Raw genomic sequence first — 19,732 nt, 5'->3', positions numbered from 1 at the left:
TGTATGAAGAGAGTTTCAAAGTGATTTTGGTGGGTTGATGAAAAAACATTTGTCTAGGGAATGAGCAAGTATATTGCATATAATGCAAAGCGTGTGATAAGTTAATGAGTTCGATGAAGCGATGATCAAGGAGCACTCGAGGTTTTCTTGATTGATGTGGAAATATTGCTATGTAATCCAACGGTCATACTTAAACCGACTTGTTTGTAATCTCTATGAGAGAATTATGTTTTTGTTGTGTTACCAACCTAATTGATTTGTTTATAAGGTCGATGAGTTGTTTAATTACAGAGTTGGCAAAATTTTAGTTGAGTGTGTGGTTGCCGAACTAGATGATGTATCAGCAGTTTGAGTAGAGACAGATAGGAGCATGAAAAGGATCTGAACAAGAAAGTGTAGTCCTATTCAAATAGATCAACAAACTCCTGTTGTTTTCTAACAATTATAACAGATTGAAATCCCCTAACCGGGTAAGCTCTAACAAGCTTGGTATTATTCAAATCCTCTAACCAGGTGATCCATTAGCTTGGATTTCAAATCCTCTACTAAGGTTACTCCTTAAAGGGTATTTCTTCTAACAAGGCATTATAGTCAATCCCTTAACTGAGTGGTCCCTAACAGGATCTATTCTTAACAGGACTTTTGTAAATCTTTAATAGGCTAGGCTCCTAATAGGACGAACTTCAGAAGAGTTCAGATAGTTATCTTGTGAGTCTTATCTCACCGTGGTTTTTCCCATTCGGGTTTCCATGTCAAAAATATTGTGTCAAGTGGTGAATGTTTTTGTGGTTATGTTCTTATGGTTGATTTTCTTAACTACTCAATCCACTTTGATAAATCATGATAAACGGAAGAATTGTGAAATGGAGTTTTACTTATGTAAGTAAAAGTATTTCAATATTTATGAGTTTGAAGTTGTTTACTATTAATTTGTTGTAACAGTCAACTGATTTATCTTGAGGGTTTTTATCTTGACAGTGATATTGCATTGATAGTTCTAAGTTTACTTTGAGAGATTGATTTTGATATTGGTGAAGTTAGTATCAATTTTTCTATCTACTGATTCTCCCCCTCCCTCTCTCGGTAGTTGACCGGATTCTTATTCTTTCATCATACCATCAATTGGTATCACAACTTATCAGGTCCTCTAAGGTCTAAGCCTAACAACTTGAGGTAAAGATCTTGCAGATCATGATGAATAAGGAAGGTCTGAAGTTTAATAGAGAGAAATATAGGATATGGAGTGACAAAATGGAAATTTATATCAAGAGTCTAGGAAATCAATACTGGGAACTTGTTGTTACTCAATATGTTGCACCTAGTGCGACTATGACTGGTGATCAAAAGAAAGAGAAACAAGAAAAAAATCAAGCATTAGAGGCTATTATCAGTTCTTTGTTTGATGAAGAGTATGTAGATGTTCATGGTCTAGAGACCGAATATGATGTATGGAAAAAACTTGAAGAGGTTTATAGTGGTGATGAACATGTTAATATTGCTAAAGAAGAGAGTCTAAGAGGAAGGCTTGATGACATGTGGATGGTTGAAGGTGAGAATATCTAGCAGTATGGTCAAAGGATAAAAGAGATAGTCAGTGAAATTAAGAGTGCAAGAGGTGAAGTGGAAGATGCCATAGTGATCAGTAAGGTACTGAGAACCCTGCTACCGATCTATGCTATCCAAGTTGCAGCCATTCAAGAGTTAAAGTCTATTGACAAAACTAAGGTAACCCTTGTCTCCATCATTGGAAAGCTTATTGATTTTGAATTAAATGCTTATGATGGTAGTGTACAGAAATCCAAGTCTACATTTAGAGCTTCTATTTCTAACCCATCTATGAGGAAGAGTAGAGATGTCAGTCACGGTTATGAATATAGATCCAGTAGAGAAGCTGATGATGAAGACAGTTTATTTGAGCTTGAAGCATTATTGACCAAGCGGTTTCCCAGAGGTAATGGTAAATAAAGAGATAAACTACCTTTGAAATGTTTTGCATGCAATGAGATTGGACACATAGCTGCTAACTATCCTAATGGTGATAATGAGTACAAACGAGAGAAATTGAAGAAGTATAAGGGTAAAGGCAAAAGATATTGTCTTATTGTTGTTGATGGTGGTATCACTGATGAGGAATTTGATGGTGATGCTAATGAAGATATTATGTTTGTAGCCATTAAAGAGGAGATATCTGATCAGAAGGCGTTAGTATCTTGAATGGATAACTCTGATGATTGGATCATTGATAGTGGTTGTTCACATCACATGACCGGTGACCAGAGAAAATTTATTTCTTTGAAGGAAATTGATGGTGTATTTTTAAGATTTGGTAATGACTCACCCTGCATGGTTAAAGGTAAAATAACTATTTCTCTTAATGGAAATAGCAGTTCAGATGATGTCTACTGGGTTGAAGGTTTAAAGAACAATCTTTTGAGTGTGACACAACTCAATGACAGAGGATACCCATTGGAGTTTAAGAACAGTATGTGCAAAATATATGGGAGCAAAGGTGAACTGATTGCAATCGGGAAGCAAACTAAAGGTAACCCATTTCATCTTAATCCTAAAGTTAGCAACTGTTTAATTGCAAAGATAGATCATAGTTGGCTTTGGCATAGAAGATTTTGTCATATAAACTTTGATAGCATTGTTAAAGTGAGTAAGTCCAAGACAGTGAGAGGTTTGCCTCAGTTGGAAAAACTAGTTATGCTCTATGTAAGGAATGTCAGTTGGAAAAGATGACATCCTCAACTTTCAAGAGAAAATCTTTTTCAGCGGAACATTTATTTGGTTCATACAGATCTTTGTGGACCAATAAGGACAAAAAGTATTCAAGGTGACAGATATTTTATGATCTTCATTGATGATTGCTCAAGGATGATGTGAGTCACATTCTTGAAGGATAAGATTGAAGCTTTTAGTAAGTTCAAGGCATCTAGGGCCTTAGCTGAGAAGGAGAGCGGTAAGAAGATAAAGTGTTCAAGGACTGATCAAGGCGGTGAATTTACTTATGAGGAATTCACTAGATATTGTGAAGAAAATGGTATCAAATGATAGCTTTCTGCACTGAGGACACCACAACAGAATGGTATCATAGAGAGAAACAACCGGTCAGTTTTTGAAGCTGCTAGGACAATGTTGATACAAGGAGGTGTAGCGAAACTTTTTGGAGGGAAGATTCCAGCACAACTGTCTACACTATGAACCAGATTCTGGTAAAGAGAGGTAAGGATAAGAATCCTTATGATTACTGGTATGGAAGATCACCTAATGTTAGTTATTTCAATATATTTGGTAGAAAATGTTTTATTAAGAGAGGTGATTATGTTAGCAAATTTGAGGCTAAAAGTGATGAAGGTATATTTCTTGGTTATTCCACCAAGAGTAAGGCCTACAAGTGTTTTAACAACTGGACACAAAATTATTGAGAGTGTTTATGTTCGAGTGGATGAATATCTTGAAGTCTTAGAGGAAACCAGTTTGGAGAAAAAGGATAAAGATCCTTGCATTTTGTTTTTGGAACCAGAAATTGTGAAACCTGAAACTAGTAAAGAAAATACTGATGACCAGTTCAACCGAAACATATAAATTCAGAAGAAGATGATAATAACGAAGAAGATGAACCTAAAGATAATGATCATGTTATTATGAGATATGTGATACTCAATCACAAACCTAAGCAGATTATTGGAGATAAGGATGTTGGAGTACTAACTAGAAGAAGAATTGGAGAGAATTCCTGTATGATCTCCACTATTGAACCAATAACTACTAAGGAAACATTTGGTGATGATCATTGGGTTAAAGCTATGGAGGAGGAACTAGATCAAATTGAGAAGATCAAAACATGGAGACTAGTACCCCGACCGGTAAATAAAAATGTGATAGGTACTAAGTGGGTATTCAGGAATAAGTTGAATGAAGATGGTGTTGTAGTTCACAACAAAGCTAGGTTGGTTTGCAAAGGTTATGCACAAGAGTAATGAGAAGATTATAGTGAGACTTTTGCACTAGTGGCAAGACTGGAAGGTGTCAGAACTTTACTTGCATTTGCAGCACATAAGAAATTTAAGGTATACCAGATAGATGTTAAGTTAGCATTTTTGAATGGGATACTCGAAGAAGAAGTATACATTGAGCAGCTAGATGGTTATGCTTTGAATGATGAGAAAGACATGGTATGCAGATTACATAAGGATTTATATGGATTAAAGCAGGAACTAAGAGCATGGTATGAAAGGCTTCATACACGTCTAATGAAGATAGGTTTTCTGAGAACCAGTGAAGATAGCAGCATATATCTCAAATCTAAAGGAGATAAAATATTGGTCAGTGACGTATTTGTAGATGATATCATATTTGGAGGTAATGATGACATGAAAAATGATTTTGTAGATATAATAAAACATGAGTTTGAAATGTCTTTAGTAGCTGAAATAAAAAAATTCATAGGCTTGCAAATACAACAAATGAAGAATGGTATTTTCATCACATAGTCTAAGTATGTGAAAGAGGTTTTGAAGACATTTGGTATGAATGACTGTAAACCAGTTGGGACACCAATAGTTACAGGTTGTAAGTTGTCTAAGAAAGATGAATCCACATCTGTTGATGATTGGAAAATTGCACTATGTTCACAACAGACCGAATATAGCTCATGCAGTTGGCCTAGTTGCTAGATTCCAGAAGAATCCTAAGGAAACACATTTGATAAGAGGAGTTTTAGATATTTGAAAGTTAATGTTGACTTTGGATTATGGTATTCATATGGAGGAAATTTTGACTTCAAGGTGTACACAGATGCAGATTGTGCAGGAAATGTTGATGACAAGAAAAGCAGAACCAGTGGAGCATTTTTTCTTGGAGGAAGACTTGTTTCATGGAGTAGTAAGAAGCAGAGTTGTACATCACAATCTACCGTTGAAGTTGAGTATGTTGCAACTTACATAAATTGTACCTAGGCTATCTGGATGAGGCACATTTTGGAAGGTTATAAGATGAAGAATTCAAAACCTGTAAAGATTTTATGTGATAATACAAGTGCCATAAATATTTCCAAGAACCCTGTTTTGCACACACGAACCAAGCATATTGAATTGAAGTATCATTTCTTAAGGGAAAAAGTGCAGAGTAAAGATGTGATCTTGGAGCATGTTTCTACCAAGGAGCAGCTTGCAGATATCTTTACTAAACCTCTGCCTAAGACTACTTTTGAGTATCTTAGAAGCCAACTAGGGGTTGTACCCCTTCATGAGGTCAGTTGAGCATGATGTAGATTACATCAGTCCCAGAGCTACTTGTAGAATTTTACAGAAGGATTGGTGTAGAAGTGGAGTTATACCACAAGGGGAGAATCAAGCTGCAGGTTGTTTATACTGAACAGTGAAATTTGACATTGCATGTTTTGCTTTTAATTTGGCATTGCTATCAAAGGGGGAGAAGAACTATGTGATTTGTATGATTGACAGAGAGAAGGAAAGCAAACTGAAGATAAGGTGAATACTTGGTAATGTAAACCAGGATTCCTATTCACAATCACAACAATCAATGGTATTGATATTTGTATTTCCATCAATGCCAAAGGGGGATATTGTTGGCATTTGCATGAAGATTGCATTAATGATATGTTGTTGTAATTGATGTCAATTAATCGGTAATAATATTGTTGATATTCTTGTAATGATGTTTTCTAACCGGTAGGAAGAATTTATGGAGTGAACCGGTAAACCCTGCTTGTTGATTTGATAAACCCTAACTGATTAAGTTTGGTGAATTGGTTATAATGGTTTATGATCTAATGATGAGCGGTAATGATTATGACATGTATGATTATTGTATGAAGAGAGTTTCAAAGTGATTTTGGCAAGTTGATGAAACAGTTTTTGTCTAGGGAATGAGCAAGTGTATTGTATATTGTGAGATTTTTCCAAGATCAAGGGCACAATGAAAAGTATAAAAGAGAGAAAAAAGAATGACAAGAACAAACTATATTCTCATCAATATGCAAATCATCAATTGGATTCACCAATAAAATGAATATGGGCCTACTTATATAGGCAAGGCCATATGGATGTACGAGCACACAATCATGACATGTGGCTCAATGAGAAAAAAGGGTAGGTAAGAAATACTAGGGGTAGGTAGGAGAAATAATATAATATTACACAAGAGGTGGATGACCCACCGAATGTGGAGTGTAACAACAAAATAAGACCACAAAAGGTGGAATTTCTCCTACAATCTATATCCTATGTGCACACTTCCCTAAGTGTCTCAAATCCAAACTATGAAAAGATGCATTATCCTAAATTAACTTAAGTAAAGTGTAATAATATCCATAATGAATATTTATTTACACCAACACCCCCCCTTAAGTGCAACTTAGGGGAATGAAGACTCGAGTCAACAATGAAAGATGGGTCTCGACTACTAGGCCATGAAAGGAACCCATGTACAATATGCAAATGCAATGCAATCTCTCACAAACGGAGAATAGGGAGAAAACCCAGTAGGAAAAAACTCCCCACCAAAAGATAGATGAATGTACAAAAGACTCTCAAAGTAGAAGGATAAAACCTCAAAGAGGAAAAAGTCCCCCCCATAAGAGAGGAATCAGAAGTTAGTTGACCCCCCCTAATGAGACATCCCGCACCCTCAAGAGAGCTCACAACTGATGGAACTTACTCTCAGTGAAAGGTTTGGTGAATATGTATGCAACCTACTCCGCTGTAGGACAATACTACAAGTCAATGACCTGCTCCTGAATCAACTCTCAAATATAGTGCATATGGACCTCGATGTGTTTGGTCCGCTGGTGCTGGACCGGGTTCTTCGAGATTGCAATAGCACTCTTATTGTCACAATGTAGAACTGTCGGCCATGGAGTGGTGAACCCAAACTCTGTGAGAATCTGCTGAAGCCAAATGGTCTCAGATGCTGCATTAAAAACTCCTCGATACTTAGCCTCAGTCAAAGAGAGAGAAATAGCATGCTTCTTCTTGCTCTGCCAACAAATTGGGCCTGAACCAAGGTGAAAAATGTAACCTGAAGTAGACTTACAATCATCAAGATCACTAGCCAATCGAAGTCTATGTAACCAACCAAGCGAAGTCCTGTGCCTATTGCATATTGAATCCCATAATGATGTGTACCCTAGATGTAATGAAGGATGCGTTTGGCAGCTTTCCAATGAAGCTCAAGTGGCTCCTGCACAAAGCGGGAAACCATGCCAACTGTAAATGAAATATCAGGGCGTGTATGAGTCAAGTAGATGATACTACCGACAAGCTGATGATACAATGTGGCATCAACTAGTGGAAAAGAACACTGAGCCTCAAGCTTGACTCCTAAAAGAAAGGGAGTTGGTGTAGGCTTACAATCAACCATATGAAAGTGTGGAAGTAGATCAACAGCATACTTGGGCTGTGATAGTGTAATCTCGGAAGGTGACTGTGAAATCTCTATCCTGAGAAAGTAATGCAAAAGACCCAAGTCATTCATAGCAAATTTGTCATGCAAAGCAGATTTGACCCTGCTAATGATGGATGCGATGCTCTCTGTAATGATCAAATCATCAGCATAGAGCACAAGTATCAAGTGAGAGTCATCCTATCGCAAAATGTAGACATTTGGATCAGAATGACACCTGGTGAACCCTGCTAAGAGAAGAAAGGAATCCATCTTGGCGTACCAAGCCTTGGGGGCCTGCTTAAGGCCATAGAGAGATTTCCTTAGTCTACAAATCAAGGAAGTATCCTGGATGAAACTCTATGGCCGCTCCATATAGATCTCCTCATCAAGATCCCCATGAAGAAAAGCACTCTTCACATCTATCTAATGTATAAGCCAACCATGAGTTGCAGCAATAGCAAGTGTCAAGCGAATGGAGTTCATCTTGGCTATGGGCTTAAAGGTCTCAGTATAGTCAACACTTGGAACTTGAGAGAAACCTTTCGCAACAAGCTGAGCCTTATACTTATCCACACTACTATCTGCGACAAACTTGGTTCGATAGATCTACTTACATTGAACCATCTTTCTCCCCTTAAGGAGATGGACTAAATCCCATGTGTTGTTCCTCATCAAGGAACTATACTCTTCCTCCATAGCTTGGTCCCACTCAGGAACCCCTGATGCTTCCCAAAATGTTTGTGGATCGGAAGTGGTAGCAATGAATGCATGGGGAAGCTCCTAATGTTGTTATTGATTCCTCCATGTATCTAAAGGATCCCCAACAAGAGAACTCGTGGACTCAAATGTTTGTCGAGCCCAACAAGGTCTAGGTGGAGGTGGAGAATGAGGATCCTCAAGTGCAAGTGGACCCTACAGAGGTGTAACCTTGTGAGTCAGAGGTGAAGGAGTCTCATCATCTGAATCACTAGCATCACTATCCACAATGGAGGAAGGTGGAGGAGGTAGAGAGGCTAAGCTAGGAGAGCTTTCCTCAAAGTGAACACTCCTCTCAATAAACACCTCATGTGTCTTAGGATCCATCAATCTATATGCCTTAACACCCTAAGGGTATCCAACAAATATGCAAGGCCGACTCTGAGGTTCCAATGCCTTGCATTTCTGCGGAGGTATGCGAGCCCATGCTAGACACCCAAAGACTCTGAAATGTCTCACAATCGGTTTCCTACCAGCCCAAGCTTCAAAAGGAGTAATACCTTGCAAAGCTTTGTGAGGAACCCAATTTTGGATGTGTGTGGTACAACTAATAGCCTCTGCCCAAAAGGTGGGATCAAGAGCACATGCATGTATTATACATCTAGCCATTTCTTTGAGAGTTCTATTCTTGCGTTCTGCGACTCCATTCTGTCGTGGAGTGTAAGCAATAGAATGCTAAAGATCAATCCCCTCAAATGTACAAAAATCCTCAAGTCTTTTATTCACATATTCCCTTCCATTATCTATACAAAGAATCTTGACCAATTTCCCAGATTGCTTCTCCACATGAGTCTTGAAGTCCTGAAATCTGTCAAATACTTCACTCTTATGAATGAGAAAGTAGACCCAAGTGAAGTGGGAGTAGTCATCAATGAAGGTGAGGTCATAGCGGGCTTGGCTAAATGAAGGTGTTGGAAATGGACGTGCTACATCGCTGTGAACAAGTTAAAGAACTTCCAAAGCTCTCCAAGCTTTCCCTTTATCAAACTTCTCCTCGGGATGCTTGCCCATCGAACAACCTAAGAATACACCCTTTGAAAAACTAATTCGAGGTAGACCTATGACCATGTCTTTAGTGTCGAGCTATTGAAGATAGTGGTAGTTGAGGTGACCAAACCGCTCATGCCATAGCTTACTTTCTGAATGTGAATGAGTAAGCAAGGCCCTAGAAGGAGAACTTGGCACAAAGTGGGAGAATGAATAAAGCCTTGAGTTGTCATTGACTTGTCCCACTGCTACAAAGGCATCATCATCAAGCTCCTTTACCACAACTGAATCAGGTGTAAACTCAACCTTTTTCTCATTCCCATAGTGAGTGATTTGGTAGATAGAGAGAAGGTTGGTAGAAAAGTTAGGAACATAAAGAACATTCTCAAATGTTCCATCATCCATGTCAACTAAACCTTTCCCTTCAGCCTCTACTTGTGTATCATCACCTATGTAAATGTGAGGTACCTTAGATGGCTCCAATGAAGAAAACTAGTCCTTTGTAGAACCCATTGTTAGGCCCACTATGGAAAGCTAATGTATTGAGAGGGGAGGGGTGAATCAGTACTTCAAAACATTTCTTCAACAATATCTTTACTATTATGCATAAACTGAATAGTGCAGTAACATAATATAAAACTAAAACTAATAGACAACAATCATACATGATTCACTCCATAACACATATATTTTGGTTACGCAGAAACTCTTGGTTAGAGAGAAAAACTACGGTGGGGATGGCACCCACAACTTCACTACTGCAATAATAAAGAGTGCTTGATTAGAGCTACATGTTTAGCTATTTCTGATAGCTTACCCTATTAGGAGTAACAATATCTATTAGATCTACCTTGCTAAAGGATTTTACAACACTTCACCTAAATGCTGCACCTGGTTAGAGGCTTTACAATTTATAGACTTGATTAGAGTCTTTTACCCTATTAAAGGTTTCTCTTTCAACTTCACAATATTACAATAAAATCATTACAAATATCTGCAACTTTACATCTGGAATGTTATAGCAGATTCTATGTGCTCAGAATAGATTACCTTGCTTATAGCATACCTCGGTAACCCATATAGTAACTTGGTAAACCCTTATGTTTACTCTATTCTTTGACTGTTCTCTAAAAACCTTCTCGATGACCTCTATGTCTCTGTAATAGTCTTCTTACACTCATGCACACACCTTTAACTCTTAACTCATGTTGTATAAATAGATCTCTTATGACGGTGATCCAATTCATTACTTCGATCTTACAAACACGATTTATTGAATGAATAACCATGCAAAATATTTCATTGGTTAGATAACCTCAAAATCATACACAATCTTTAAGTACAATTTCCAATGTGATAACGGTTAGATGTGCCTCGATCTTGTAACACATTTTCATTTGCATGTCCAGGTTCAATGAATCTGGTAACACATTTCACTCGGTGTAAGTCAACTCGGTGTGTCATCTTTGCTGCTCGGTAAACATGTAAAGATACTTGGTAGACAACTTGGTGTATACTGCATTCTGTGACTGCTTTCTTCTATAACCGACTAGAATGTACATACCGACTGAATATTTTGGTAATAGATAACCGACTAGAGTATATAGTATAATTTTGACATAAAACTAATGGCAATCTGATAAGTAGTAACACCCATGTGATAAGAGGCACCCGAGTCAAGTATCCACTACTATGAAGAACTTGTTGTAGCCACAACTGCTTGCCCTTTTCCCTTAGACTATGAGGAAGAGGAAGGAGATCAATCCTTATTTGTGTAGGTGAATGACAAGTTGATGTTGTTTTTCTCAAGATGATTTGTCAACTCATCAACTTGCTTGGTGTGGCATCAATGCTCATCATGTCCATACTTCTTGCAATATGCACAAGTTGGTTTATCCTTCTTAGGTGGAGTTCCCTTCTTGGAAGAGGATGAAAAATCGCCTTGTGATGGAGAGGACGATTGCCCATTTTCTTGTTGTGGCTTTGACTTAGATTGTTTCTTCTTCTTGTTGGAATCTTTGCCTTAACTCCCTTGAATCCCTTGATTAGCCACCAAAGCCTTGGACTTTAAAGACTTGAGAAGCCCAATGTTCAACAACTTAGATTATTCCAATATCAATATTTTTGTGAAAGCATCAAATGAAGGCATAATGTAGGAACTCCCCACTATCAAATGATGAGTTTGGAAGCTAGACACAAATGCTGCATATTCTGGTGCAGGCTTGTCCAACAAGTTGAATATCAACTGAGCATCCTTTTTGTCAGTTCCACAATCCTTAAGCTTTGCTCTTAGCTCATTTGCTTTGGTTAAATAATCTTGGATTGTATCAAAACTCTTGGGATCCAAGTTGGTGAGCTCATTGTCAATCTTGTAACCTCTGATTTCATCAGCTTGACCATACAATTTCGGATACATATCCCAAGCCTCTTTGATTGTTGTACACTTCTCAATGTGAAAAATGAGGTCATCTGATACATACTTACACAAAGTTCCAAGAGCCATGCAATTATTAGTGAGCCATTCTAACTGAGCATTAGTATCATCCTTAGGATCAAGTGGTGTTGCTATTGTTCCATCTATGTAATGTGTGAGACCTTTTTCCATTAATTTTCTCCATACTTTAATTTTCTATGATGCATAATTATGTGGAGTTAAAGGTGGAAATTTATGAGGACTCATTGCAATAAAAATGAAAGATCACAAGGAAAGAGAGGCACAATCACACAAGACACCCCCCCAAATTCACTCAATCAAAGAACCCCCCCAAAATGATGATTTGACACTTTATACTTAGTGCGTGTACAATGGGCCACTTGCAAAAAATGGCAAAGTGTACTTCTGATTTCAACTTTACAACTGCCTTAATAAGGCCAAAGAAGACTCAAACTAATAATGCAAGAGATCTAAACTAAGATCCAAGCAAATTACAAGTACCAAGTAGGCCAAATAAGACCAATATCTAAAAGTGCAATTTACACTCAAAATATCTAAAATCTAATTATACATTATGAAAGTAGACAAAAAAATATGCACTTTAAAAAAAACAGTACCTAAAAAGGAGGTCGTACGAGCTCAAACGAAGCCTTTGAAGTTGCAAAATTGAGGATTGGATAGATACAGCTAAGAGAATCCAAAAATTCTAAAAAACTTGTGGACCAAAATCAGAAAATAACCACACCACTGCGAAGAGCACAAAAAATTAGCCCAAATAAAAAAAAATTGCTCCAAAAAAGGAGCAAAATTGAGCAAGTTATGAGCCTCCAAAGTTGACTAAAAAATCCAAACTGCTCAACAGAGAGGGGTCTAAAAAATTTCAAAAAAATGCTGACTGGGCAAAAGGTATGGACCCACAAAAAAAATGTTTTTTTTCAAAAAAATCTTTTTCAAAACTGGAAAAAAAATTTCCGACTTTTTTTTGAGATCCGAAAATTCTGTACCATACCACTCAAATTGGGCAAAAATTTCCTCCGAAATCCAAAATTTGATTTTCGCCAAAATACGTTGATTTTATACTTAATTTTTATGGAAACGGCCTTACAGACTCAACCGTGATGTCCAAATAGTTGTATGACACCCCCAAAAATGAAGATCCCCAAATCCAAAAATTGAAGCCTCCAAAATGTCTCCAAAAGACTAATCAATGAAGCCCTATAGACTCTGATACCATGTGAGATTTTACCGAGTTCAAGGGCACAATGAAAAGAATAAAAGAGAGACAAATGAATGACAAGAACAAACTGTATTCTCATCAATATGCAAATAATCAACTGGATTCACCAATACAATGAATATGGGTTTGCTTATATAGGCAAGGCCATATGGATGTACGAGCACACAATCATGACATGTGGCTCAATGAGAAACAAGGGTAGGTAAGAAATACTAGGGGTAGGTAGGATAAATAATATAATATTCCACAAGAGGTTGATGACCCACCGAATGTGTAGTGTAACAACAAAATAAGACCACAAAAGGTGGAATTTCTCCTACAAGCTATATCCCTAAGTGTCTCAAATCCAAACTGCGAAGAGATGTATTATCCTAAGTTAACTTAAGTAAAGTGTAATTGTCATGCCCAAACTTTTGGGCAAAAACACAAACATCAAATTTTTTTTTGAACACTTAATTATATGCATCCTGTGCTTAATTAGTTGTGACAACTTAACAAGTTGTTCCAACGAAACCTTAATTGATATTAAAATGGGTTTCTAAAGAGAGCGACGAAATAAAATTTAACTAGAAGCCTTAGGTTTTGATATAACTCCTAGACGATAGAATTAGATTATTACTTACGTAACAATTACGATAACTCCTATTATCAAGTGGAACACATTAATTTTATAAGGACAATAATAAATTCACTCAAATGTCCCTTTTATTTCAGTTGCGTTTTATAATATTTAATTAGATCAACTTCTACTAAATAGACATATATATAATTATTTGATTCTATATCAATTATTTAACTAATATAAAGTTTCCTCCATCATTGTTATTAGATTCTTCCTTTATAACTTAATTAAATCTTGCATCTATTAATTTAAGTATTAATACGATTTTAACGTAATAATATTAATTAATTTGAGCAAATAAAATTGGAGTGCCAAACGTTACTATGTTAATTGATTTATTTAACATACGATTCCATCTGGGTTAAATAAGTTCGCAAGATCAAGTTCATTGACTTATTTTAGAAATATATAATTCCACCACAATATCCTCTTTCAAATAAACATTTAATAACCTATATTAAATCCTTCCGTTTAATTATAAATATCATTAAAAATCTCTAGAAAGTATTTATATAACTTAAATCAAATTGCAATATATTAATCCTCCAAACATTAGGTATTAAATATTTAATACTCAACATTTAAATTACCTCTAGATTTTAAATTTAATCAATAAATTTTACGAAAACCCATCAATAAACTTCTTTAATAAATTTACTCCAAAGAATACATTATTTCTCTGTAAATTAATCACTCCCCAAATTTAATAAATATTGACATTAGAAATACTTTTTTTAAACTTAATTTAGATAAACATATTATTTACATTTTTCTTTAATAAACTTTTCAATCACAACCTACCCATAATATGGAAATAAAATGATTGTAAACAATTAATTCCTAATACAAAAGTCAACCTCAAATAAAATATTTAAAATTTAAACCAAATGAGGATAACCCAATTCAAATTTTGAAAAGCAATCTTTCCCCCCTCTTTTTACTTATTTTATTAATATCCTCTTAAATAACCCTAACTAGTGTGTGCTTTATTCTTTTATTTTTAAAACTATAAACTCTCATCTAAATCTCTTTTCTATCCATTTGCCTTTACCCTAACCTGAAAATGGGTTAGGGTTTATTATTATTTTTTTGTATGTGTGTTTAAGCAAGGTCTATGGCGGTGGAGGAGGCAGCCATGGTAAAGAGAAAGGCGAGACATCCATGGCGAGGCGAAGGGGTTTTGGCAGTGAGCAATGAAGGAGATCTCGCAGGGGCTCCCCACAGGAACGGCCACAGCCGTGCTTGTGGGGAATAGCCGAAGCCACCCCCCTGTGGGTTGTGGCCCATAGTGCAGCTGCGGCCGCCGCTGCTGGTCGTCGCCCACAACGTGGGCCGACCACCCTGTGGGTTTTCCCGCAAAGGCCGAAAGACACCACTTAAAAATATATTTTTTGTTATTTGTTTTTTAACTCTTTTACACTTAAGCTAACTTTAGGTGCATAATAATTAATTCTTTTATTAATTATTATGTGCAAACCTAGGTTTTCCCTTTTAGGGTTTCTTGACCTATTAAAGGTTAAGTTCATTCTTTTCATTGTATGAAGAAGAAGGTTTTTTACATTACACATTTTGTGAATATTGAACTCTCTCTTTTTGAGCATATTTTCTATGTATTTCTTTCTTCAGTGATTTGCTTCCTTGCTTCTCCTTGTAACAGGTTTTTCAGCTTGCAGAGATCATTTGGGATCCCGTGGTGTTGCATTTTCTCAACTCCAACATGGTATCAGAGCCGGACCTCGTCATGTTGGTAATTTTTTCCAATTTTGTTGTTTGACTGTGTTTTTTTCTAGTCAAAGTGAGGTCTTGTTTTTGCACTCCGGGAGCCATAGAATGAGCATCCAACCTCTGTTTTTTGAAAATTTTATATTTTCGGAAAGCATGTGCTGTGTACTTTCCAGCAATATGAGTTTTATTTCCAGATTCTGCTCCATGCATATTTTATTCATTTTTTTGCTTTTCAGCACTCTAGTGGATATCTTGGTTGTTTCAGGTCCTGAGATCTCTTCTTTGAGTAGGATGTCTCAATTTTTGTTGTTCTTTCTGTTTCCAGTATTCTTATCATTGTAGCATTGTATTTATGCAAACACACTAAGATAAAGTGCCATCATGCATTGTTTATTTGGGATCTTGCATATCTTGTGCCTTATTGTACATGCACTATTGATAAAGTGCCATGAGGGGGTTGATGTTTGCTTGTTGTTTGTCATCTTCCTTTGTCCAGTGAGTGTTCCTTCCATGACATTTACCTCATGATTAGTGTCAAGTGAGTGTCCCTTCCATGACACCGTGTAGTTTTCTCAGCACCTTTGATGTTCCTGGTTCTTCGTCATGCAATTCTTTTTGGCTGTTCTTTTTAGTGTTCCTGTCCCTCTCCCACTTCCGCATTATGGGGAGGTTTATCCTGTTGGTTCTAATGCTTTCATGGTTCGTTTGATCACCTCTTCAGGCTTTGGTGTTTTCATGCCATCTGTATCTTTCGATTTCAGTTGTTTGCCTTGTTTGCCTTCTAATTCGAGTAGTGTCATTTGACGACACTCATACAAATTACAGTCTTCTCTACTTGGTCATGTTCTCTTTTAGTGGAGGTTCTTCAGATCAGCAGTTATTCTTCGACAGTGTTTTCAGGTTCTTCATGCTTCAATGGTGTTCTTTTCCATCTCTTTTTGGAGTAGAGTTTTTTCCCACGTGATTTTCTCTATTTCTCCAGTTCATAGAGATTTCATTGTACTTGGGTACCTGATCAGGCCTTGTTGTCAGGACCCATCTTTCCTGCTTTTAGTAGTTGTTCTAGGTTTTAGCTTCTCCCTAAGTCTAGCTTAAGGGGGGGTGTTAGAGTATTCGGGTATTTACTTGATTAATTAAACAATATTTGTTTAATTATTTAAGTTTCCTTTATCTCTTTTACACTTAAGCTAACTTTAGGTGCATAATAATTAATTCTTTTATTAATTATTATGTGCAAATCTAGGTTTTCCCTTTTAGGGTTTCTTGACCTATTAAAGGTTAAGTTCATTTTTTTCATTGTATGAAGAAGAAGGTTTTTTACATTACACATTTTGTGAATATTGAGCTCTCTCTTTTTGAGCATATTTTCTATGTATTTCTTTCTTCCGTGATTTGCTTCCTTGCTTCTCCTTGTAATAGGTTTTTCAGCTTGTAGAGATCATTTGGGCTCCCGTGGTGTTGTATTTTCTCAACTCCAACACTCCCCACAGGGACGGCCGCAGTTGTGCTTGTGGTTCACGACCCACAGTGCAGCTGCTGCCGCCATAGTGGGGCGCCGCCCACAAGGAACAACTAAAGCCGCCCCCTGTGGGTTGCGGCCCACAGTGTGGCTACACCGCCGCTACTAGTCGTCGCCCACAGCGCGGGCCGACCACCCTATGGGTTTTCCCGCAAGGGCCGAAAGGCACCACTTAATTTTTTATTTTTTTTTAATCGTTTAATATATATATATATATATACATGTACATTTAAATGTACATGTATGTATATATATAATCTCAAAGGATATTTAGGGTTAAATTTTATATATATACTTTTTAAAACATGCAGGAATTAATAAAATAATGACAACATATAAATAGATATACATTTCATTTCTTAAGCATGATTTATTTTAATATGTACACATTAGATTTTATCCTTGTTCTATTCTTAATATAAAACATTTAAACTAACTATTTTATTTTCAAATAAACTTAGCATTATGAAGATACTTTATTCTCATTGTCTAAGACTAAAAAATGTTTTTTTTCTTAAATGCCTTAAAGCAGTTTATACCAAATTTAAATGAATGTATTTCTTGCTCTTAAATGCTATAAAGTAACTTTAGAGTTAAATTAATTTTCCTAGATTAATTTTCTGCAATATTTTAAAAAAAAAAATGACAGATTTAAATAAATTACAGCAACATTAATATAGTCTAGAAACTCATTAAAAACTATATCACCTAGTTAAATACGTCATCAATGTTCATACTAAAATCTATTTATCTATATTTGCATTTGGAACTAAATAAATAGGACTAAATGTTTATTTCTAGTTTACTAACATTCATGCTTTTCTACTTCATTTATTTCCATTATTTTCAATATGCATAAAGAGATAGAATGTCTTTTTTATTTTCAAGAAATAAATGCAATGGATTTTAACTCAAACTATAGAAAACTTATTCTTTATTTACTCTCATTACTTTCTTGAAATATCAACTTAATAAAAGAATGCATTTCATTAAAAGAATACTTTTAATACAATATGACAACTTTACAAATGGGTGAAATACCCAACTTAGCCTCTCATTTCTACTAAATGAGGGCTTTCAAATTAAATACATTTTTTTTTCATTTGCAACTAAAACAAAAATAAAGGTAGCAACTCCTAGCTTTTCTTTTCCTTCTTTTCCAAGCAAACCTGCATTACAAAATCTTAAGGTTGTGACCATGGAGGGCTCACCTCCCAACCTAGGCTTACTAGAAGCCACCCTCAAGCTTAGAGAACCAAGACCTAGACGGGTTACACTCAAGCAAACACAAACAAATATGACAAACTTAGAAAAAACATTTTCTCATCCCAAGGCTTAACATCGTCACCAAATATGATTTTTACATGGGTGGAGGTGGACTAAGCACCTTGAGGAGAAACTGCAAAATAGTAGAACACAAGCCATCTCATGGCAACCAAGAAACACATCACAAGTCCAACTTTTCCCAACATCCTTATGACCCCCAAGACATACAAGCCATAATATCTCCCCTTATGACCCCCAAATGCATAAACAATAACTATGCAGCAAGGGTCTTAAAAATCCCTTGAAACCACTCTCTTCCAAAGAGAGCCTCTCACTCTAAGACTGCCATACAACCCTCCACCCCAAGGCCACTCTACCCTCCCAAGGGTGAGTTGGCCTTGAATACTCCCAAAACACAAATAAAATGTGTAGACACCTAAAAATGTCTCATTGATCATGTACTAATTATTCCTCTAATTGATTAAATAATCTTTATTATTTAATTAAGTCAATTAAACTTATTCTTCTAAATTCTTCTAATTTCATATTTCCTCATTATCTTACTAATTATTCTATTTCTTATTCTATCATCATTTAATCATTTCAATCATTTTCTAAATATTAATTAAATATTTATTATTTAATTAATTCTGATTAATTACCCAATTTAAATAATATTTATTATTTAAATAAATTATTAATTATTCAATTTCTATCTCCAATCATCTAATCATTCAACCCTCTTCTAAATATTAATTAAATATTTATTATTTAATTAACTGCGATTTAATCTTTTAAATTAAATAATCTTTATTATTTAATTAAATTCCATTTCTAAATAATTAAATAGTTTCTTTAAATTATTTAATTAACTAATTAATTCTTCCATTTCCAAATCCCCAAATTCTAATTTCATTTAATTTCATATCCTTCTAATTTCTTCCAAATTCAAATACATGTGCATGATTTCAAAAACCAAATTGAAAATCAAAGTCAAGTTCTAAATATATTCAAATACTAAATTCAATTAATAAATTCAATTATTTGAATAATATCTCATGCAAAGATTAAATTAATAATCTAAATCTAAATGCAAGCACATGCTAAATTAATTAATTCAATCATTTTTACCTCCAACTTCTATTTTCATCTTTCAGTTAGCTTTTTCTAAATTAAGCTCTTTGTGTCATCCTCTTTATTTCCTCCAATCATTCTTTTTCTTCCTTCAGTCAGCTTTTTCTCAATTAGATGACTCAATTAATCTATTCAATCTATTGAGTTTTACTCCCACAATCAGCAGTTCAACTATCAACTTGCATTTGAGCTCACCTGAGTTCACACCTCTTGATCATTTTGTTCCACCTTTCAATCAATCTTCACCAATTATCTATAAATTGAGCATCCAATCTCCATTTTCAACAATCACGAACTTTGAATCTTTGTGTCACTTGCAGGTTACCAGCATAATATCTGAGAGCCATCATACCATGAAGAGGAGAAGAGAAATGGAAGCAATATGCAAATCTTGGAATAGGGAGTTTTATTTGAATTGATTTATAATTCCGCTTTTATTTGATCTTGCATTATTTCATTGTATTGTTTGTTAAATTCTGATTAGGAAAGGGACTCATGATTTCCCTTGTTTCTAATTGATTACTTTACTTTGCTTTGATAAAGAATTGAATGAATTTTGCATCCCACATTTTGGTGAACCCGACATGAACTAACAACAATTTAACCTTTTTTTGTGTTCTGTGTGATTTTTGCAGATTGTAC

The sequence above is a fragment of the Cryptomeria japonica genome, chromosome 3 (genome assembly GCF_030272615.1).
Source record: "Cryptomeria japonica chromosome 3, Sugi_1.0, whole genome shotgun sequence".
Lineage (NCBI taxonomy): Eukaryota > Viridiplantae > Streptophyta > Pinopsida > Cupressales > Cupressaceae > Cryptomeria > Cryptomeria japonica.
The sequence above is the reverse complement of the archived record's forward strand: the minus strand, read 5'-3'. Positions refer to the sequence as shown.